The 24,461-nt window shown below is 40.6% G+C and overlaps 1 long non-coding RNA gene across 2 annotated transcripts in view; it reads right to left on the minus strand.

Moving 5' to 3' along the window:
• LOC141807868 (uncharacterized) overlaps window positions 1-24,461 on the minus strand; it is a 160,711-nt gene that overhangs the window by 26,732 nt on the left and 109,518 nt on the right. For both annotated transcript variants that reach the window (XR_012599870.1, XR_012599869.1), the window contains exon 2: window positions 13,303-13,354. This is a non-coding gene — a long non-coding RNA (uncharacterized LOC141807868). The remainder of the gene's footprint in view (window positions 1-13,302; window positions 13,355-24,461) is intronic.

The raw sequence follows: 24,461 nt of genomic DNA on the forward strand, positions 1-24,461 counted from the left end.
GCTTTTCCATCATCCTTCCACCTCTCCGCAGCTCTGTCAGGTAACAAACAATGAGTTTTTGATGTGAATAATTTAATGCGTGTACTGCAAATGCCGGCGCTCTACATTACCCGCGCCGCACACTCCGCTGTCATTAAGACACCTGATTTCCCCCAAGATTCCTTCAGCCGCCTCGTAGATGAAAAGGTAACACACGTGTCGAAATTTCTCCCCCCTTTACATCTAGGGAGGAAGACTATATTTTTAGACAGGCTAAATGAGACAATGACAGCACTAAGCAGTGAAAAGAGAGGAGGGAAAGTCAGACTGAAAGAAAGCAAAAGGTGAGAAGGAAATAAAAAGGAGGGGTGGGAGATGGAAAGAGGAGTCACCCTTTCCTTGTGCGTATTTTTTTCTTCTTTTTCTCTCACTCTCACCCGATGTCGCAGCATCAAACGCTAACCCTGCTTTCAAACACTGGCGGAAGCATTGATTCAATATTTTCTCCCCCCGTGTTGCTGTGATCCTGAAACTGCTCTCTGGCTAGATGTAGACGCACGGAGGGAAAATGACGGTGGCAACATCAAACGCAAACGTGTTGTGGATAATAACAGACACAGCCTCCTCTCTGTTTCTCTTCTGTTTTTCCTTCTCTTACCCACCCTCTCGCTCCTTCCCTTGACATGATACATGCCACAAGCCACATGCATATGCTGCTGTGACACCAAATGCCAAACAATTAATGGTTTGGCTCCAGTTTGCGTTTTGGTAATGGTAGTGTATTCATCTCTGGAATGCTATCTGTACGCCTTATCTGTCTCCACGCTACAGAAAAGGAGAGAAAGCAGTGGTGGCAATAGTATAGGAGCTGCAGTATTATGTGAATTACAGCAGCAGGGCTGATACAGACTCATCTATCCTATTCAGTCGCTCTCCCTAGCCATTCTGCAGACAGACAATCAGTGCACACTGGGACTGGCGAATGAGGATCACCTCCACTGCCGGCCGGGTCCTCTGTTTCATTAAAAAGGATTTTAAAAAAAGGAGGTGGAGGGATGGGAGGAGGGGGTGGTGGGGGTTGACAGTGACGGAGATCTGGGCAGATATGAAGGCAAAGGGCAGCAGGGTTTTAAGAAATATGAAGGACAAGCATGGAGAGCAGGAAGGATTCAGAGAGGGGTGGGGGGTGATGAGCGAGATGTGGTCAGATATGAAGGCGCAAGGGTAATATGAATATAATGCCATGTGGCTCTGAGATGTGGAAAGAAGAGAAAGAAAGGAAATAAAGAGGGTGCGAAGCAGTGAAGGTGGCTGTTGTATTAATAAGCCATTGTGGGGATAATTGAGGAATTGGGGGGGGGCTCTGAAAGGCTTTTTAAACCAACTCTCCCTTCAATCTTTGATTCACTTTCATCACCTCCAGTGTGGCCACGTTGATTGTGTGAAATCGGCAGGAGGGCCTTCAATTATTGCATCTCGTCTGTGCACACGCGTAGACACACATAGAGGCAAACATGCACAGAAACACACTTGAGGGATAACTGGCATACACATATGAAAAATACATACTCTGGAACAATGTACCCTCTCCTCTTCCTTACGCACATTATGACAATCCCTTGATTTCATCCAAATGACTGGGGAGAAGGAGCGAGGGGAGAGCCGATGCACAATAGATGGAAGGAAGAAAAGCAGTGGAGACAGAGGAGAGTGTTGATTATTCTCTTTGTCTATTTTGTCATTAGCAGAGGGGAGCTCGATAATGTAGTGGGTACTTAATGGCTGTCACACAATGGAAGATGAGGGAGAATCCTATACATAATGACACTGTGAATGGATTGAAGACTTTACATATGTTGGAGCATGTGTGCAGAAGGTGCTTCGGACAGGAAAAAAAATGCATGTAAACACTAGAGCCCGACCGATTAATCGGTTTGGCCGATTAATCGGTTGGGCCAATTAATTGGTTGGGCCAATTAATCGGTTGGGCCAATTAATCGGGCCAATTATGCCTTTCACAGATCAATCAACATCGGCCAAAATGTAGCAGATTATAAAAATTTTTGCTCCACAGAGATTCTGTCGCTCCTGTTCCTGTGTGTCTGTGTGTTGGGCGGGCACGCTGCCCTAGTGCCCGCCCCCTCCGTCCACCATTATCTAATGTAAGACTATAGAATGAAGTTTTAACGTCGTGTTAGCTGCTTTTTTGTGAGATAAACAGAGATAAATGCTATTGTTAATTCACACGTCCACCATTATCTAATGTAAGACTATATTACAGTGTTTTAACGTCGTGTAAGTTGCTCATTGTGTGTTTACAGTTTGACTTTTTTTTCTACTTACTGTGTTTAAAGTTTGACTTATTTATTTAAGGTGTTTACATTTTTATAATTTAAGTTCCTTGTTTTAATTTAATAGTGTTCTGTTTCTGTCTTGAATCATATGAGTATTATAATGATTTGTGATTATATACAGTACATATCCTGTGTATATCAATTAATTAATTATATATATCAGCCGATATATCAGATATTAGCCGATATATCGGATATCTGCTTTTTTTGCCCCCAGTATAAGTATCGGCATCGGCCCCAAAAATCCCATATCGGTCGGGCTCTAGTAAACACATCCAGAAGGACCAGAAAGCAACCGAACTGTCAGGACACACACAATAAGAGTGTGTGCACATGTAAGAGTCTGGACTTTCACATTCTACTCTCAAATATGGTGCCTCTCTTACTCTTCTATTCCTCGTACCCCTTGCTTATAAACAAATAAATTTGTCATGAAAGACTCGGGATGCATCATTCATAGACACACACACACACACACATGCATACACACATGCAGCTTTCACTGAATATAGACTCATTCTAGGTCATGGACGGCTCTAAGCCCTCTTTAAACCAAGCCTTTATTTCCCCTGTTGCTCACTGGGAGAGTGTGATGGCGTGTGTGTGTTGTCATTGTGTGTGTCCATGTATGTGTAGAGGCCTGCGCATACATACGGTAGGGTGTATGTGTGTGTGTGTGTGTGTGTGTGTGTCTGTGTGTGTGTGTGCTTGATGTTTGTGCTTGCCTTTATGAGCGCCAGTGTGTTGGTTTCCTCGTCTTAATTAAAAGTGAGGTTCCGCTGAGTTCCAGTCACAAAGCAGCCACTGGGAATATTTCTAATTATTTCCTACCTTTCACGTCCCCTTCACTCTTCTATATGTGATTAGTGACAGCGAGCGGAGATTAACTGACAGTGGCGTGTATTTGCACACGATTACAGTTTGTCCAAGTTGACAGAAATAGCTCCTGTGTGTGTGATTATGTTTGTGTGTGAGTCTGCGTTGAAATTTCTGCTGCCACTACAATTCTGTTACCTTTAAAAACTCATCAAAACCATAAAACCCTAACTTTCCAACCACGGCGTTGTCGTTTTGATGCTCATCCTTGATTAAATGAAAAGAGAAACTCTGGGACTGTACCTTTACACACCCGTTGACAGACATATACGCTCATATAAGAAGTGCAAACACAGCACTTGCTGTCATGCACACACAAAAACACCTACAGGCATGCATGCTATACAAATCACCCCATATATTTTTAATATACACCAGAGAAGTACAAAGCACTAATGGCCTGTCTGCTTGCCTTGCGTGATTTAGTGAGCAGCATATTAAAAAGCGAAGCTATTCATTAATATGTAAACTAGTGTGCTGTCATTAATATGGGGTTGGGGTCGAGGGACCGCGGTGCAGAGGGGGAGATGCTGGGGCGTCAGAGTCAAGGCTGCCAAACCCCCGGCTTGATTGAGTTCAGCATTTGATAAGTGTGTGTGGGTGTGTGTGCGTGAGAATGGGTGTGTGTGTGTCTTGTTGCGTAGCAGATGTGTTCTTTTGAGCATTTGAGTGAATGTGCATGTCTATGTGTGTGAGTGTGTGCACGCATTTGCATTCATCCTTGTGCATGTGCCTTCAGGAGGTCTCCAGGTCCCCAGGGTGATTAAAGAGAATAAATATGCTTGATTACAAATGTCCTACCTCCCCATCAACTCCCCTAATGTATGCAGTTTAATTGAGCGTCACGAGTAAAGTATGAGTTATGGAATGGAGAGACAGGCCAATATCTCAGGAAAGCAGGGAGGAGGGGGTGGGGGGAGAGATAAAGACAGAGACACACACACACACGGATGTGGTGGTGGTGGTGGTGGTGGTGGTGGTGGTGGTGGTGGGGGTGGGGGGGGGGGGGGGGTAGATGAGTAGATGAGAGCAAAATCCTTCATTTAAAAAAGTAGCTTCTCATCACACAGAATACTTCATCTAAAACACATTAGGCAATGTTCGAAAGTAATCAGTAACATCAGAACTTTTAAAAATCCATAAATATACTTAAGTTATGAGGGGTTACTCATAACAAAAAAATGTTCTTTGCACAATATGAGTCATTAGTGTACTTCCCATTCTAACTCCCTGTGAAATCAGGTTAAAATAAGTGAATAAAAACCAAATACCCATTTAATCAGATTTTTTGGTTGCTATGACTGACTCTTCTTAGTTCAACTTTCTGAACCCTGACTTTCCATTTTAACCACCTATTTCTTTGCCTTTCACCTAAATACTCATTGTTGTTGCTACTGGGATCATTTCATTGTACTATTCATGTTAGAAAGACTAGGCTAGAGCTTTCACCTCCGTAACTTTGTAAAGGAACAGAACTGAATCTTCCACTCTTGGGGAAGCCATAAGTTGACCAGATCGCCCAAAATAATATCTAGGACGGTTTAGTGGTGAAAAAAAATTGACATGAAATTGGCATGAATTTTGGTTAAATTTACTTTATAAGGTCTGTCACTAGCCATTGTTAGACTTTTCACTGTCTTTTGGACATTTACATTGCAGTTTGTTACCACAACAACTCGTCCAGAGGGACAGGAAACATTAAAACCAGACACAGCATACACACAACTTTATGCCAGTTTCCCAAATCCAAGTATCCCAGTTAATGGGATGCTTGCTGTTGTCTGTGCATGTTTACATCCAGGTAGCAGAGTATTAGAGCTTTATGGCAGAATTAAGGAAACATTAAGTACAACCATAATCCTGGACAGTTGTTGCTGGCCACAGCTTGGTCACATATAAATACATACACTCACTACTTTGTTAGGTGTACCTTGCTAGTACCAGGTTGGACGCCCTTTTGCTTCATAACTGCCTTAATCATCAGTGTCAAAGATGCTGGAAACATTCAGAGATTTCGCCTCAACATACATCATCATTGATGCTTGGCGCCGCCCTGTTGGTTGTGGCTGCCTGTAGCAGCAGCTCTGTCTTCTTTGGCCATTTCTTTAATTTTTTTGGCGCTCTTTTGTCTTCTTTGTATTTGGAGTAAATCATTACTTTGTATGGCTCATTTGTTGGTCATGGACACCAAACTTTTTGTGTCTTCAGTGATATTTTTACTACTTTTGCTCCTGTGTTTGTCTGGAGCTCCTACATGTAACCATGGCCACATTGTTCACATGTGAAATCACCTGTTGGCAGCCTGAAGCATGTCAATGCTAACTGGTGTAAGGCCTGATGTCTTCCCACAAGATGAGGAGAAGGAGCCGAGGATGACGTGCTGGTTCTCAGGCGTGAGCTAAGAAGAGACGACATCGAGCTGTCCTTCAATCAATTGTTATTGGGAACATAAGATCTATCTCCAATAAGATGGACATGCTAGCCGTGCTAACCCAGCAACAGAGGGAATACCAGAAGGCAGAGTAGCACCATGTTATTCATTGACATGGCTAACAGAGCTAACATCGGACACCAACGCCATGTTAGAAGAGCTTCACCTGCTGTGAGCAGACAGGATCCAGGAGACAGAGATGGAGCATGACTGAAGAAGCTCAGTCCTGGACCCTGTGGAGGTGGCGGCTGGCTGAACTGGACAATGATGGACAAGCTGTCATCATCTATTTTCATATGGACTTTCTTGCACTTTCTATACACTTTCTTACTTTTGTTTTCTAGGTTGCTGCTGTGACTCCTGAATTTCCCCTCTGGGATAAATAAAATAATTTCTATTCTATTCTTTTCTATTCTATAAAGATGTACACACATTTGGGCAACAGAAGCAGCATTTAGCTCCTTTCATTCAGATGAGTTATTGTTCTTTAAACACTAAATTCAAACTACAAGCAGCATAAAAATGTGCAGGTGTTCAGGGTCAATTGTCGGAAACAATACTACACCACGGAGTAGACCTAACATGGACTCAATATGTAACGTAAACCTATAAATTATGATTGACAGAAACAGATTTTAAGTTTAACACTAATATTCTGATTTTTTTTATATCAATTCATTAAAAAATATGTTCAAATATAAAAATAAAAGGTTCCTGTCCAACAGCAACAAAGTATGGCATGACAGCATTGCATCTTCATCAATGGGAAATTCTAGGCTATTTAGCCTTTAGCTCGGGCTGTATTACTCTATAACACAGGGGCTAAACTGTTTGTGATAATGTTCATTCCAACCCACATGCAGCAGTTATTTTGCAGTGGTCTGTTCAAACTTGAGAGTCCATCAATAAAATGAAGAGTGAGGTTACGTTAGCGCTGCTTGGTAGATGACTGGCGGGACATAGCTAACCAGGATTCACTCACGTCACAGATTGTGGACATGTCTTAGAGTACCGGGCTGCGTGTAGCGCTAGTTATGGATGGCTACTAAGCTACTTACAAACTGACAGCGTTTATTTGTTGTAATGTTAGCCTACAGATACGCCGAAGCACTGGGCTAACAATGTCGCTAACATATAGCCGGCTGCTACAACGTCTGCTTGATTTCAAACCGCAGCGCTACGTAACTGTACTGATTAATACCTTACCTTTGCGTGTTGTATCTATTAAAAAGTTGTCTTGAACAAAGAAAATTTGTTTTGATCCGATCTTCATTTAATTCCAAAACAAACGCACGCTTTGCTAAAAGTAATTTACAACAGTGTGTGTGAGACAAGGTGGCGAGGGAGCGCAATCAAAACAGATCTTTCTCATAGCATCTTAAAAAGACAAGTATTTATTTTTTCTACTACCATAGGGCTAAAACCATTTCAAAAATGGACTAAAACTATCTTACGTAGAATTAACTTAAATGTGACTTAAACAACACTCATTTTTGTCCAAAAGACTACGATTCAAACTAAGATGGCTGAGAAAAGCAAAAAAACACTGCTAGCAACCCACTAACTAAAAAGCTTCTTTATACAGCTTTCCAGTAGGCTCTCAGCAAAGAGGAAAGAATAATAAATAACAGTGAAGCCATGTGAAAATGTACTTCAAGGATCTTTTCACAGGTTATTTCTAAAAAAATGCTCATCTTTACCTAAGTCTCATGTGGAAAGGAAATTATGCTCAATGAATCTGTGTTGCTATTTTTACACCGCACTTGCACCTCTCGTGCACATTTACACACTTTAATAACCCCCCACACACACGCAAACACACACACAGTCACACAGGCCCTGGCCCTTAGCTAGGTTTGCTCTAATTGGCTTATTGTCTTGAGAAGCCAGTGACAGAGGAGCCAGTAGGAGGCAGACTTTCATCTGAGGTTATTGAGAGAGATAGCTAATTTCCCCACGTTTCCCTGTCCAGGCCTCAGCGCTGCACACACACACCAAAAACCTCTCTGGAGGGATCATTAAGAGTCTGCCATTCTGACTCCCTTTCTCCTTCTCTTTCTCCCTCTCTCCTTCCCCCTTACACACTTACACACACATTCATGCTCCCTCTCGCCAGGTCAACAACCAAACACACACAGCTAACCTTTTGAGGGAAGTGAGACAAGGGTGGAGAGGGCCAGGCAAGACACAACCATGTTTGGACAGAACACACATACACACTGTAGCTCATGTTTGTATTCAGACACACACCTTCAGATATAAATTAACAATCAACTGAAGGCTTACAAGTAGACACACGCAGGTCTTACTTGCAAAGTTATCCTGGAATCAGCCTTGTATCAGAAGGAGTTGCTGTCTTAATCATTGAAGTGTTTGTGTGTATCAGCTCAACCTTCATTTGGAATTCCAAAGGAAAAGTTAAAAAAAACCTTCAGACTGTGTGCAACATAACCCATGGTTGCTCCATGTGCTTCATGCAATGTAAAGAATCTTAGAATCTTAGAGATCCTTACTTAAAATAGAGATTTTTCATCGAGTTTTGAGTATGATTGCTTGTGGAAACATTAAGGAAATCTGACCAGTGAAATAACTCCCTCCCATTCTTTTGTTATGATCAGAGATGGCCAGTAGAATAGCTTGGCACGTGCACCACTGTGTACCAGCATGTGCTGACAGTTCAGCGGCATGCTGTGGTAGGGATGGGTACCGAATTAGGTACTTTTATAGGTACCGACCGAATTCTGTCAAAAGTACCGAGTACCAATTCATGTAAAATCAAAAGGTACCATGTTTAGGTACCTAAATGCATCCTTGTGACTGTGAGGGAGTGGAAGGGTAGCCAATTTTCCATGCTGGACATGAACACAGAATTGCAAGATTATTTAATTAAGAATAATTATGTGTAGTCAAAAAAATATGTATTTTATTACTAAACAAATTGGTATTATTTACCACAGAAACACAAAAAAGTACCGAAAATTGGTACTGCTGAGTACCAGTACCGATTGCCAGGTACTGGGCATTGGTACCATATCGTTTCAAATGTAAAAGGTACCCATCCCTATGCTGTGGCCATTCTCATCCTCCATCAGTAAAAATGGAACCCAGACAGCAGGTGGCTTCAAAAGTGATAGGTTACAACCAGACTGCCACAACCATAATGCCTATGTTCCACTCCTATGTATGATTGAATAGGGGCATAAAAATACATCTACTTGCACCAAACTGTTTCAGTACAACACTTTTGGTTCAGTGTACTAATCTACAGTGTGTATAGGTCACTGAGAAGCGGAAAAATACACAACAAGCCTCTTTATGGGTCATAGAAAACAAAAATTAGTTAGATGAGAGCCATACCATTAGCCAAGGCATCTGCCACTAGTGTATTGGTATATGCAATGGCACTGGCCATGGCAAACCATTGTTCAAATTCAGTAATGGCACTACTGTGGAAAACCACTGAAAAAACAGAGAATCTGCCATTCAAATTTTCAGGATACTCTGTTTAAAACAAAAAAAGAAAATAAAAAAAGTTGCCAGAACTTAAAGTCATTTGCAATAAAAATGAACAGAGGCATGAAAATTCCCATGTCCCAAAGCAGGTATGGATCGAAGTACATGAAACTCAATAAATGGTATATTGTGTAACCCTTTGGAAAGTGCTGCCTGATGTTGCTGTTAACCTCTTCTCTTGGTTACTTGTCACAGACAACCCTAAACCAGCTTCGAAAAAATGTGTCTTGGTTAAACACTCTTCTGTTTCTACACATGGGACAGAGTGATTGTATGTTACCCAGATCAGGAAGAGAGTGATCATTAAGAACTGGGGGGGGGGGGTTAAAGGGATACACTGTTGGAGAAGCAACCACCTAGTTGAAATGAGGGGGCTCACAGGCCATAAAAGCCGACAACCCTCCCCTGGGGATTTTGGAGTAGGACTATGCCCTGAGAGGGAAGGGGCACTACTAATTTACGAGCCCCTCTGCTCCTTGGTCAACAAAAATAAAACAGCTGGGGTAATTACTAATTCATTATTAACAGGCAGCATTATTTATGAGAGACGAGGAGAGGTGCCACGGGCCTGTGGTTTCTTTGGTATACCGACCAGACCAGAGCTGGGATGATGTGATGAAGACCCAGCCTGAGGCGCTCCTACTGCCTCCACTACTGGGCCTGATGCACCTTCCCCTGGGTGCAGGTCGAAAAGAGCTGGGGGCAGATGTGGAGGGCTGCAGAAAGCTGTCCACTTCTTCTCTGTGACTCGCATCAATAAAAATTTGTATGATGAGAGGAACACATCCAACTATATAGATGCATGTTCACTGTATGCATTTACAGTTTCTGGTACGTGACCCTGCATACATACAAACATGCATGTACTTATGACATGTACTGGTTTTCTCAACACCTTACAGCAGCAAGTCACTCATACTCACAGAGTATTAAGTTTTGTGAAACGCTTTTTTATTATTATTTATTTTTTTATTATTATTTTTAAGGAGCTAAAGTGACCAAAAGGACAAAGATACCTCAGCACTTGAGAGTAAGATTTCTGGCATGCATCAATAGTCATTGAATCACTGTTTTTTTTGCCCACAATGGCACATTTTGAGCAGGCCAGATGCTGGTCACAGAATCAATCTTAACTGTGGTTTCTCTTAAACGCAGCCACATACTGTCACATTCTACGGAATTACGGAAAACCTCTCAACGGCAGGAATTCTAATAGCTCTCGATATGATGAGAATACTGGTATTTTTAGGCATTTGATCCATCCTGAGGTTCATGGATTTAAAAGCTTTTGTGTTATGGCTGTGAAATGATACATTTGCAGGCCTGCTTAAAACTCAATTTAACCGTAGCTGCAGCATTGCCATAATGGCTACCCTCTATTTCCAGAGCTCTCCCAATCAATAACAAATTGCTGAAAGCACAAATGATTCCATTTTCTGCTAGGGGGAAACGAGAATGATGAGAAAATAGGTGAAATTGATATGTGAGGGAATATTATCAATGCTCTAAATGTCAGCAGGATGAGGTACTCTGACCTTTCAGGGATGAGGGTGAAAAAAACACAAAGATAAACCCTAAAATGCAGACAAACAATCATTCTAATGCAACAAAATGTGAAGCATGTTAGCGATTATTCTTTTTTAACAATGGATGTCGATCAAACATGATTGCTAGCTAAGAGAACTAGTATAACTGAGAGTTTTCCTTTCACAAAAACCAAATACTTCTGATGTAGGTTCATCTACACTACCATTACTTAAAAGTGTGATATGGTTTGTGTGTGTGTGTGTTGGGATGTGAACCATCAGATCAGCCGAGCATCAAGTGGACTGTCCCCAACACTTTTTGAACCTAGCAGAAGCCAAAACAACCACAGAAATCTTGTTTCTGTGTCAACTTTTCAGATAACTGTTATGCTGGATTGAAATAAAGGAACAACAGAAAAAATGAAAATTAAAAAGTAAAAAGTGATACTTCATGTTTAGGCACTTACAACCCCCACATCACGCTGGGAACAAATGTTAAGGGTTGGCACACCAGCTCTCCTCTTGACCCAAGAGAAACTGCGAGCAAGTCAATGTAGTTATTCACTGGCCATGCAAGTCAATAAACAACACAGCACAACACTATTGGGCTGCAAGGTTAATCCAGAGCTTGTTGAGAGGGTTCAAGGACCATGAAAAATCCCTGAGTACCTCCAAGGAGGTCCAAAAATACAAACAAACAAAAGAAGATGGGGGGAGAGATACGAGTACTTCAAAAACACAGAGAGCTCTTTCGTGGTTTTTGTCCCTGCACCTTGTATGCAGACACTTTTAGTCGACCAAAGTAGCTTCTCTTTCATGTTCTACTTTACAAAAGGCATTTTCTTCAAAAAATAAAAAAACATAAAAAAACATAAAAAAACAAACATTGGGTTGCCATATAAAATCATATATAAGATGTTTTTTTCCATTAAGTTTATCTGAAAAGGGGATTATCTTGAATTCTAGTCTTTGAATGCTATTACCCATTCCAAGAGTAGAGAGTAGCACTTGTCTGTTGAGCAAGTGCACTCGTCCCGTTTCACTTGTCACTCAAGGGAAGCAGCAGCCGCAGGTCTGAGAACTGATCTACTGTGGTCAAAGTATAATCTTTCATTTCAAGGGGAGTTGAGCCAAAGTGAGATGAAATTAGTTCAATGTTGGAATCCTTGGGCCTCGCTTACCCTTCGTCTATTCTACCCTCAGAGTCCGGAGTTGTTCAACCTGTACAAGCATTTTCTGCATTTGGAAAACAGAATGGCTTGTTCTTTTTTGTAGAGGTCCCAGAATGTGCCGTGTGACAAACAGTGTACTCATGTACTTTCACTTGATATTTGATGTATAAGTGCGTTCACACTGGCAGTATGGAAAATTGTAGCAGGCTTTGAGAGCTCAGCTGACGCACTCAAAACGGTCAAAAAGTTGAGTGTGGAACACGGGACACTTCTGAACCTCCAGTCCATCGGACTCCAGTCGGATAAAAAGGTCAGGCAGGTCAAGTCATTAAAAGGTGATTTCAAATAATATTTATAGTCATTATTTTCCATTGTTTTGTTTTTGTTTTTTGTAATCTGATCTTAAAAAAGTTAATCAATAAACAGGGCTATCGTATACTTGGACTGTTACAGTAAAGGGTTAAAACCTTGTGTGTATTAACAAATCTTTGGCTCAAGTTAAGGGTTAAACACTCACTTAAAGGAACAGGCAACAAGTTTTCTATCAAATTAAACCCGTTAACATATTCAAGTTTGAACCGCCATGTACTCTAAATTTAGCACATTGTTTGATACCTCAACATTCATAGACTAGGACCATAAAACAACTTTACGTAAACATATAGAACACCTCTAACCTTGCTATTGAATAGCTTTTGTAACACGTACATCTGGTAAAGTACATAAGTGTGTGCCCATGTGTATGTATTTGATTCCAGTCCATCTCTTCAATACATCCGGCTTTAAGGAGAATGTACAAAGCCTGTGAATGTCTGGCTCAAAGGTCATGTATACAGTTAGTTTTGTGTGCTCCTTCTTTCAAATGCAAGGGCAAGTACATATGGGAGCCTCACTTCATCCATAGAATAGCTGGCATGTTTGCGTGGAATGGTAAACAGTACTGTCAGGTTAAGAACATTAACCAGACGAGAGTAAGCAATGGACTGATGTGAAGTCTAAGCCCCGAGAACTGGTTTTGACCAAAGCACAAACCCTCTATCAGAAAATATGCACTTGATTAACGTTTCACTGCATCACACTGGTCCATTCATACCACAGAGAGAGTGAATAATAATGGCTACTCTGGAGCACTGGATTACAAAGCTGGGAGGTCATGAGGGGTGCCAGAAATGATGGTGTTAACCTTGCAAATAGTAATGCTGCCAGCTGCTATACCGGGATTACTATAAAGGTGACACTGGATACAGCACCATCAGCCAATGGTAGATGATGATTGTCATTGGTTACTTGTTATTACTGTTGATGTTTGGTAAACGGGCTGTGCTATATAGCACAACTTACAGTGCTTTCCATCTTCAGTTGCATTCACCAATCCACAACACATTCATAGATTCAAGATTCAAGACCACTGCTGTACACAACTTAGCAACAAGGCATGCTGTAGCACTCACGTGATGGATGGTCATCTGGCACTTCTGCTGCTTTTCTGGGGTTACGCTGTTCCTAAAGGGCATTCAAGAAAAGGTGTTAGCTCAGTAAAACTAAAGGTGTCAGCACCTGTCTCAGCCTTGTCAAGGAAATGTTGAGGCCTTTGAGAAACACAGTACATATCTATTTTAAAACCTTACATTTTGTGTAGTGGGTTTTTTGTGGTGTAGCAACATTCTATTTTAATTCTGTTGCACTAATGTGACATTTAAAACAGAAATTTAAGCAGCCCTTCAAGCCACAGATGTCGACACTGCACTCTGGTGACTGTTTTAAAGTTCCTGATAAAATACCAGAAACATTATGTTTGTTTTATTAAACTGTACCAAAAAAACAAAACAAAACAATCTGATTTAAAGCAAGGTGCCATCAAACTGTAATTTTTGTGTGCCGTCACATCCTGAATAAAACATGGAATAAAGTAAAAATATTGTATATTACTTACGCACTTTAATTATGGTTAATTTATTACAGGAAAACGTTTTGTTAAAAAATAGACACTTTTAACGCAGTTTATAGTTTTAGTCTAGACAACTCGAAATGTTTCTTGGTGTACAAGTCCAGGGTATACCAGGCAGTGATGCACAAGGTGACACCCTCCAATGTGGAAAGCATCCTAGTAATGACTGAATGACAACAATTTGGAGGAGATGGCACTGCTTGTCCTGGTGGATGGAAAATTTAAGTTGAAAAAATAAAATGAAGCAAGTATGAGACAAATGTTGGCATCAGGATTAATGATAACAAGATCAATGCTTAAGTTTCTGTTTCAACTTCAAATTTGCAGTAAACAAATAATGTTCCGTGGAAACACCACATGTTTATACAAACATCTAAAACACCCCAAAAAGAAAACTCTGGGCCATAAAATAAAACAAAGGTAGGAGGACTTTCTTCAAACCACAACCAGACTCATAGCACAGAGACAGAAGTTACTGCTAGAGTCCTTTCAGTATGGCCAGTGATATCCAGGCAGCTGATTTATAGAAAAGAAAATACTGTTTAGTCATCTCCAGCATTAGTTGGTCTTCATAATTGTAATTTAAACATATTTAAACAGACTGATTATGGCTCAAGTTTACAAAAAAACTTAAGAACTTTAATTTATTCGTTAAACCTTGAAAACATTGCCTGCTAGAAATATAGTAATGTCCTTTAAACTGACTTTATACCCAAAAGTCATATTTGATCAAAAATAAACCTGATTTATTTGTCTCAGCTTATTGACTCAGTCATCCACCAAAGTCTTGTGTGGAAAATGAAAAGATTACAAAGCCTCTGAACAATTAGCCTTACTTCTGAATTGAGTCTCACCCCTAACAAACATACAGCAAAATAAAAGCACCCACACTGATTATTTTAGGACATTGTTTTGTGTACATTAATTGATTTAGTTGATATTCAAAATCTGTTGTGAATTTAAATAAGTACATTAAGTTGACTCAATCCAGCTCTATCTATGCAGCACAAGATGGCTTGAAAAGTTATGAGAGGTTTAGTTGTACATCAAAACAGTGATAAGATTTTTCAAAAGTGACTGCACTGTAGAAAAAACCTGCTGCAAATAAAACTCTGTAAAAGGAGTGTTTTGCAGTGTTTAACACTTGTGTAAAGGGTGGTGTTTTTTCAATGTGAAGTGCAGTAAGCAGGCTTCTAAGACTAGCTTCTTATTTGTCACGCACAAAAAACTCACAGCAGTGCCACGCATTAGCTTCTATGAAAGTAGCAGAATAAAACGGAAAATCTGACTTCTGTTTCATTTACCTTTTTGTCATCTGCTCGGAAAAACATCATCCTCTGCAACCCCCTCCAATGAGTCAATATCATCATTTCTGTCATTACATGATTGTCTCCCTGCAAAGAACAAGGCCACAGTGTACTAATTTCTCATAAGCAACAGAACACAGGAGTGTGTATTGTCCTCATCACGGCCAGCGCTCGGTAAAATCAATAATGACAGGGCACATAAAGCTCAGCCAAGGCCCTCGGAAACCTCATTAGTCTAAATACCTCCAGGAGATATGTGCTAATAAATGAAAATAAAATTAACAGTGCTCACTCCGGCTCTATTGGACTCTGATCTGACCACAGCAAGGACGTACCCTGCAGTCTTTTAAAACTATCCTAGTTAATTATATTTTCTAGTGTGTGAGCCAGAATAAAATTAGAAGCATGCTGAAGTTCACAAGCCTAACCTTACTTTTTCTTTTTTGGTCTTCTATGCCTCTCGCTTTGGCTTTTAGAAAAAGATTAATCATGTAACCTTTGAAATCCCTCATGAGTTCCTGAAGGCTAGTCATGAGGGGATGAGCAAGGTGTGCACATGACATGAGTAGATGTGTATCTGCATGAGATATTTCAAGCTTCAGACTAAAAATAATGTGGAAACAGACAAATTGTTGGAGAAAAAAGAATAAGGATACAATTTATGTCTTGGTCAGTTATTGGCCAGACACGCGCTTTTGAACCACTTTAGATCGAAACATCATAGGGTCTACATTACAGTCTTTCTTTGTTGTCCCTGTGACCTTCTGCTTAAACAAACAAAAAAACAGGTTTTTGTCCAAAGAGTCTCATGTAGCGCTGGGCACACATTGACTGAAGCCGGATGCAGGCATCTTCTTCTTTTATCAGAATGTACAGCTGGCTGTGAGGTGCAGAGCGAGGTGCTGCCACTAAAGCTTGGTGGGCAGCGTTTTCAATCAGGAACATGAGAAACATCAAGTGATTTACAGGCATAGGAATGTGCCACACCGAATTACCAGAGATCCCCATGCAGTGTTCATCCCCATCCACAATACTAGTTATTTGTTATTATAAAACTACCTAACTACTGGTAACACATTCACACACACACACACAAAAAGAAATACCATGACATACCACGATACCGTTACAATCTTAAAAAACACTAATATCATTTGTTTTTTTGCCATACTGCCCAGCCCTAGTCTCATATTTAACATTCTGAACATGACATAGGAAAAAAGCAAGGGGCAGATAATAAAGAAGACAGCAAACTAAACAACAAACAACCCAATGTAACCCACATGTGTCCTCTTGGCTCTACTCACTGAAAAAACACACTGAGTGAGGGAGACAAATGCACAAATACAAATGCACGCACACATGTGCACACAGACCTTAGAACACCTTGACATCATCATATGCTGCCATGGTGATAGGCTGTGTCTGAGTCGTGCCATGGCAAGACAGTTCATCACTGTAAGAGCACTTAGTCTTTGTATGCATGCTGTGTGTGTGAGTGTGTGTGAGTGTGTGTGTGTGTGTGTGTGTGTGTGTGTGTGTGTGTGTGTGTGTGTGTGTGTGTGTGTGTGTGTGTGTGTGTGTGTGTGTGTGTGAGCTAGCCTGTTGTGCACAAATCACAAAGAGACAAAATGTCACTGAACATGAAGGAGAGAGTATTTTGAGGAACGTGACAGATTGTTTGTTCATGGTTTTCAGCTTTAAAACTGAACAGTGTTTGTAGATAATATTAATCCAAAATATCAGCTTCAACTGGAAAATATGAAATGTAGTTATAGAAATACACTCATCTTAAAGTGATACTCTGGGATGGAACAAGTTGGGTCCTATCACAAGGTTTAAGGCAGAAATTTCCCCCACAGCAGTGATTTTGTGCACTGAAAAAATCTGATATCGGTCTGCATTCACGCTTTATTTAGAGAATTTTCAGCGCGTTACTTTCACACAAAAACACCGCTAAATAAGGCTGTAGTTCTCATAGTGTCTCTTCGTCCTGGCAGAGTACCTGCATTTGTTTATATCTGGCGCGCCGCGCGCGTGGACTGATACACTAAGCGGCGACATAGCCAAGTTTAACATATACTACTGTCAATAAAAATCATTACAAACTTCAGAAGTGTTGGGCACCTTACGCTTATTGCACCTAGAAAGTGTCAGAGGTAGAGTGGGCAGCTGTACATAAAAAACCTTACAGAAGGATTTTAAGATGCTATGAGGAGGATCTGTTTTATGTGCACTCCCTTACCACCTTGTGGCCCGGAGTCTCGCACACACCGCCATAAATTACTTTTAGTGAGCCATGTGTTTGTTTTGGAATTAAATGGAGGTTGGATCAAAACAAATTTTCTTTGTACAAGACAACTTTTTTACTGGATACAACGCACCAAGGTAAGGTATTTAACAGTAGCGCTTTGGTTTGACATGTGACATCAAGAAATGTTGCAGCAGCCGGCTACATGTTAGCGACATTGTCAACCCTGTGCTCGGACATATCTGTAGGCTAACGTGACAACATGTAAACACTGTCAGTTTGTAAGTAGTTTAGTAGCTGCTTGCTACGCTATATTCTGCCACGGATTTACCAATCAAAGCTAACATAACCTCACTCTTCATTTTATTGACAGACTCTCAAGTTTGAACAGACCACTGCAGAATAACTGCTGCATGTGGGTTGGAATGAACATTAGCCCAAACAGTTTAGCGCCTCTGTTATAGAGTGATACAGCCTGAGCTAAAGGCTAATTAGCCGTATCACTCTCTCATTTAGCTTTCTTCTGTCCTTTTTCTGTCTGACAGTTAGGCTCCTGTGTCCACCATCACAACAAAATTAACTCACAGATCTCTGTGTTTTATCTCTTCTCACAACTAAACTTTGTCAGCCAGCATGGTGTTGTCATAGAGACCTAGACGTGCTGTAAATCAGTCTGGTCCTGGTCAACCTGAACTTGAAGCTAAGAAGTAGCAAATTAAAATAACCTGTAACCCCCAATATTGGTGCTGATAATCTCATTTTAAAATGTGGATTATGATCAGGCATATATCTAGAAGGGAGACTTTTCAAGATCACTTCCAAACTCCTCACAGCCTCTTTAAGGTTCTTCTTTTATATCATTGTTATAATTGTGAATTGTGTTGTATCCCAGGAAACCAGAGTGATCTAAACCTGTTTTTGACAGTATGAACCAAATGCTGATCAATTATAAATTATTGGACTTATTGGAATATGCATTATACACATTTTCAGTTTGTGTCCCGTCAAAACCGCCGGGAATGAGCATCTAAAAATCATCTTTCTGTCATTTCATTTGCTTCAGTTGCATGTAGACCTTTGAGATTAATTGAGAGCAAGATAAATGCTTATCAAAACCAGAACTGCATTACAACAAGACTGTGTTCCACCCCTTTTGCTTTCCTCAGGGACTAATTTCCTGCAAACAGCCGATGTCTGCTGATGATACTTTTTTAACTTAAAACAGTGACCAGAACACTAGATAAGACCAAACCTGAAACATCTGGCTAACTTTAGACAGGGGTCCAAAAAGTCAAGTCTTTCATAACTTGGGCTTATGGGCTTACAGCTTTTTGTACAGACTTCATTTTTGCACACATCCATGGCTCTGAAAGTTGAAGTGCTTCACATGAACATCTGAGCTCTGAGGTTTATATACTTGTGTCTATGTGTTCACATATGGCCATGATGGTGTTTGAGTTTATGACCTCATGTGTGTTTGTGTTTATGGTGAGAGCTTTTGTCCGTCCTCCCGGGGGGACATAATTGACCAGTCACTCTTGTTTCCTTCTGAGAGTTCAGAGACTCTAAATGTTGCGTCTAAGTGTCTGGTCTAAAGTGGACTTTTCACAAAGAATTATGGGGCTCCCCGGCCACAATATCACTGCTGAAATGTAGTCAGACAGTCTAATCACTGATGCTCGCCATTTTCTACAAGTTTTTTCCACTTTACTGGTGCAGCCTTTGCTTAGATGCTCTGCCCCAGCTTTCATCTCACCTTCCCTTTGGTATTCATTTCCTTTTTCTTGATATGCTTGTCCATCTCGCTCTTCCCCTGTATGTTTCTCTTATCTCCTTTTCATTATATGTATCTCACACTGTCTCTACCTGACAGTCTGATTACTTCTCCTGCCTCTAACACCCTCTCCTTTGTTTATATGCAGCCATATGAGGAATTTATAACAAGTTTAACATCAGCCAGATCAGCCTCTTTGGGATGTAAAGGTGGCACATATGGGGAGAGGTGTATATTTGTGAGTGCTTTGCCTGTGTACATGTGGGAGTAAGTGCATGTGCTTGCTTATATATGTGTGTGTGGCCTGGCATGTGTGCACGTTGCCCATGGAGGTATACCATGGGCCATTTGTAGCGGCCCAGTGCGCCTACGAAATTGCCTCTGGGTGTGGGGGTGCTCACAATGTTCTGGACCATTAGCTCAAATAAGTCACAGCCAAAACTCTGAGTATCTGTCTCACTGGCCAAATGACAAACTGTGCATCCTCCTAAATCCTCACTGCTTCCAAACAAGCTGGAAGGAGGGAGAGCAAGACGAAGATACAGAGACAGAGACTCAGAAGACAGATTGTTTTTTGCATAAAACAAAATCAACCAGATGAAGTTCCTCATTAAAAGTCCCTGTGAGGACTTCCAAAGTAATCTTAAAAAATTCTCACCTCTAGATTTATGCCTGATGGTAATCAACAATCCATGAGATTATCAGCGCCAAAAAAAGGTTATATCTAAATGCTATTTCTCAGTTTCCCAGCCAGGTCGGGCAGGATTCCTTTACAGCACGTAGTCCCTATGACAACATAAGGCCGCCAACAGAGTTTAGTAGTGAGGAGAGTGATCTGTGATTTTCTTTGATTTTCAATTTCTTTGATTGTTTTTGTACTAATGGTGGACACTGGAGCTGGACTGTCAAAAATAAAGAAGGACAGAAGAGTAGAAGAAAACTAAACAGGAGAGTGATAGAGCACGAGCTAAAGGCTAAAACATATGTTAAGTTGTTTGTGCTAATGTTCATTTCAACCCACATGCAGAAGATATTCTGCAGTGGTCTGTTCAAACTTAAGAGCCTGCCAATAAATTAAAGTGTGAGGTTAAATTAGCTAGGGATGGGTACTTTTAAAAGTACAGACTGAATTCTGTCAAAAGTGCCGGGTTATATTGAGGAATAAATTGAAAAAAAAACATTTATTATCAAAAAATGATATTTTTTACCACATTGGTACCACTGAGCACCAATACCAATTGCCAGGTACCGGGCATCGGTACCGTATTGTTTCAAATGTGAAAGGTACCCATCCCTAACCTTAGCTCTACTTATTGAGGTTGGAGTTGGTAGATAAGCATTGGTGCGACACAACCAAGATTCAAGTTATAGACACATCTCAGTACACCCAGCTGTGAGGAGCACTGAATATACCCATTAACCAAACTACACTATACACTAAGTTTAGAAAGTTTGCTTGTCCTCACATTTTAAACAATAGCACGTAACCATTAATAAAATCATTACCTCATTGCTTTGTATCTAGTAAAAACTTGTCTTGAAAAAAGAAACGTAGTGTTAAGAAAAAGATCTGCTCTCCTTTTATTTGCTTCAAAACAAACACACATTTTAGTAAGAGTCACACCCTCACAACCATAGACTGTATAACGAGTGGACAGCGTGGCTACGCCAGTTATCATTGAACGGTTTTGAAGCCAAAATACCCCTGTCACAGGCGCAGCCATTGGTAGCAGTTGAATTGAATTGAATTGAATTGATTTTTATTTCGGTCATGTCGACACACATATACAACATCACACATTGTCAATAGATGATCACATTGTACATGTCCGAAAGGGAAGACGGGAGAAGCAGAGCTTATCTAGTCCCGTCCCCGTTTACTCAATATTTAGTCTCCTCTTTTTCACATTTCATCAGAGTAATATAAATTTTGATTCCATTTACAGAACTTTGCGTAATTATTTATTGTCTTTTAGTGTCCATAGTTGATTTGATTTCCAATTCTATTTTTCTTTCTTTTTTTCTTTTTTTTTTTTTGCGTGCTTCAGTTGCAGCCACAGTCTGCGCAGCAGAGACAATGAAGAATTCTGGGAGAATCTGTGTGGAGTTGGGTGACAAAAATAGTATTTTTTTTTCTTTCGAGAGTCTAATCACTTCTTTACTCTACCTGCAGATATATTTTAAAAACCCTGAAAAAAATACACAAGAACGGCAGCTGTCAATCATCGTTAAACGTTACGTAAAGCCTCGTTTTTAGCCTGGTATAGCTAATGAAAACGAAACTTTTCAGAAAAAGAGGACTTGAATACAAAACAGCCAAATAATATCTTCAAATCACAACAACAATCAGACGTGAGAAACATTTCTACGACGTGTATTAATTTTTTTAAGTTTGACCACAGCCCATCTGGAATGGCTGGAAAGTCGGATTTGTTAACCTTTACTGCAGCCAGCCACCAGGGGGAGCAGTTTTTGTGGAGACCTCACTTTGAGCCGAGCAAGCGGACGTCCATTTTTTTTTTACAGTCAATGCTCACAACAGTGGGTGCAAGTGCTCATGGGAAATGGAGTCCATACCCTGGTGAAACACTAGCTTTCCCAGACAGTCCTTGCAGTCCCTTTAAGTAAAGTGATTCACTCACCTATTTGGTCTTCTTTAATGTATTCCATCACTGGGTCGAGCCATTAACAACACTCAAAAAATTCTGTAATAAATACAGATGTTTGCAAACAAAGCTTCACATAGTTTTAACAATGAAGACTTTTAAAAAATTAAACTCGGCCTTGACATTAGAAGTGTTGTGTAGAGTTTAAAAATAATCCGTTCACATATATTCAAAGTCACTCATAGTATTGATCTTTTAAGATGATGTATTTAATTCAGCTAAACACAGCCAAATGGTTTAGTTCTGTCAGTTTGTTATAGGCTAGTTTAACTGACAGTCTCTATACATTTTTTTCTGTATTTTTTGAGATCAACATACGGCTAAACCACAGCACTGGTGTGGCCAAGTGCTCAAGACCACATGACCCATGACGTTTGCCCTCTTGTAGTCAGCCTGGGATCAAATTCAACCTATGGTGCTCTCCTATCTCATCCTGTTTCCTGCTCTATTAACTGTCCTGTCCTCTCTGAATAAAGGCATGAAAAACTCTCTAGTAACCCAACTGAATATGAAGCTTGTTGAGGAAGTATTCTCCCCACCTTAGCTTCATTCTCACTTTGTGTTGCTAGTTAGATGGACAGAAAACAGAAACCTCCAGTGTTGAAAAGGGAAGCACCTCAAGCATGACACTAGCTTTGAAGCCAAGTAATCCCAGGTGGGTTTATTACTATTTATTTAATACTAATTTATACAGAAGATATGTTCACATCTTGGTACAAAACCAGTTGAATCCATGCATCTATTCGCTTTATTCTTATACATGGTGAACACGTTGAATTTCTTTCATGATACATACTTGATACTTTAAGATGATTTAAAAGCTAAGTTATTTAATAAATGTACTTATCAAGGATCAGGTAGGCCTGTAGTAGCTGTTTCCCATTAGGTTGAAGGCCTCCCTCAGCTTGGCCTTTTTGTCAGCTAGTTGACCAAAACTGGTGTTAGGCATTTCCGATATGGCGACCACAATCATTGAGCTTCATAACCCCTCTTCAGAAGCCAACTGGTGATGACCCAGAGACTACCATCCATGTTTTTAGAGTCGATGCAATGGCCAGTAAATTAAAAAAGACTTGAGCAAGATTTCTTGTATTGGTCACCTGAAGTCCGCAAAGCATACTGAACGTCAGGACAAACGTGCTGCTGATCCAAGAAGCTGATTCATAAACTGCTTAGGTCCAAATTGTATGTTCATGACACATATTCTGAATGTCATTCAAGAGCTCTTTGCAATCTTAGAGCAAATTACTGTTTTCCAAGTCCACTCCACTTCATAAATGTGAGAACAAAAATACAAAATATTCCATGTCCTCCTCACATCCTGTAAATGAAATTATGTTAAAAGCCAGGGTACAGTGTAAATCATACAATAAAGACCACCTTCATGTCCACACACACACACACACACACACACACACACACACACACACACACACACACACACACACACACACACACACACACACACACACACACAAACACACACACACACACACACACACACACACACACACACACACACACACACACACTTTGCAGTAGCCACACAACCATTTGGAGCCACAGCTCTCTCATTGTTTATTCTGCCTTTCTACTGTTGTTCTTTAATTCATTTTTCATCTGCTCATCGTGCTTGTATGTCTGGGGCAGCAGGCACGGCAAGCACTGCCCTCAGTAAGGATATTGTATTACTCTTGTGTGTGCAGACAGCACACACACACATGTGCGTGCACAAACACACACACACACACACTCAAACTCTCAGATGCATGGGAAAATACACTTGTGTGCACATTCACACACGCACGAACCGTTCTCTAGAGTAAATGAAGTCTTAGATTTCTTGAAGGCACCCCCAGTCAGAGACAGACTTTGTTTTATTCATCCTCTCATCCCACACCCTCCCCCGTTCTCTCGTTCCTCACCTCCACACGTCAATTTTGCATGTGGGTACTCTTTCCTTGTTGCCACCCTTCACCTGACTCTTCTAGCTAAGATCAGAGTTGGATCTGAATCCCCTCTTGGGGACACGCAGAAGCATACAGCGCACAAAAACGACACATGCATGCAACTGGATACAGTACACCTGAAGCATGTTACAACTGGTTTCATCATATTGGACCATCATGGTTTGATGTGTAAAGGTCCAGGATGTTTGGCCTAGGATGTATCAAGGTGCTATGCTGCTAGTTAAAGTTGTTATTATTATTTTTATTACAAGCTGTCAACACCTGAGACTGTCACTTTCCAGATAACCTTTTTGTTTGTTTATTCCCATGAAAGGGACATCTGCATAGTAATTTTGTAGAAGGAAACACTTATGTTGGAAAGAAATGACACAACATTATGATACTATAATTTAACCGTGATAAAAGAAGTGTTGTTTACAGGTATGACCCTCTCTTTACAACCTGAAAAGGAACATAAAAGTACTTGTGTTTAAGACGCTTCACGCTCTGACAGCAGTGTCTGTGTGGGTGAGATACAGCCTGTAACTAACTCCTCTTCCTACCTGTGCGAGTGTATAAGTGACAGCTTCACCACAACAGCCTTGACCAAAGCCGCTGGAAACATTTTACAAAAGAAAACAATTTGCAGCAAATAAAGTGGAGGAGATACAGCAGGATTAACCGTGTGTTTCTCGGGTCATAACAGTGCACCGTT

The sequence above is a fragment of the Halichoeres trimaculatus genome, unplaced genomic scaffold (assembly GCF_033239565.1).
Source record: "Halichoeres trimaculatus isolate MK-OKI-2021-1 unplaced genomic scaffold, fHalTri1.1 fHalTri1_scaffold_18, whole genome shotgun sequence".
In the NCBI taxonomy this organism is placed as follows: Eukaryota; Metazoa; Chordata; class Actinopteri; order Labriformes; family Labridae; genus Halichoeres; species Halichoeres trimaculatus.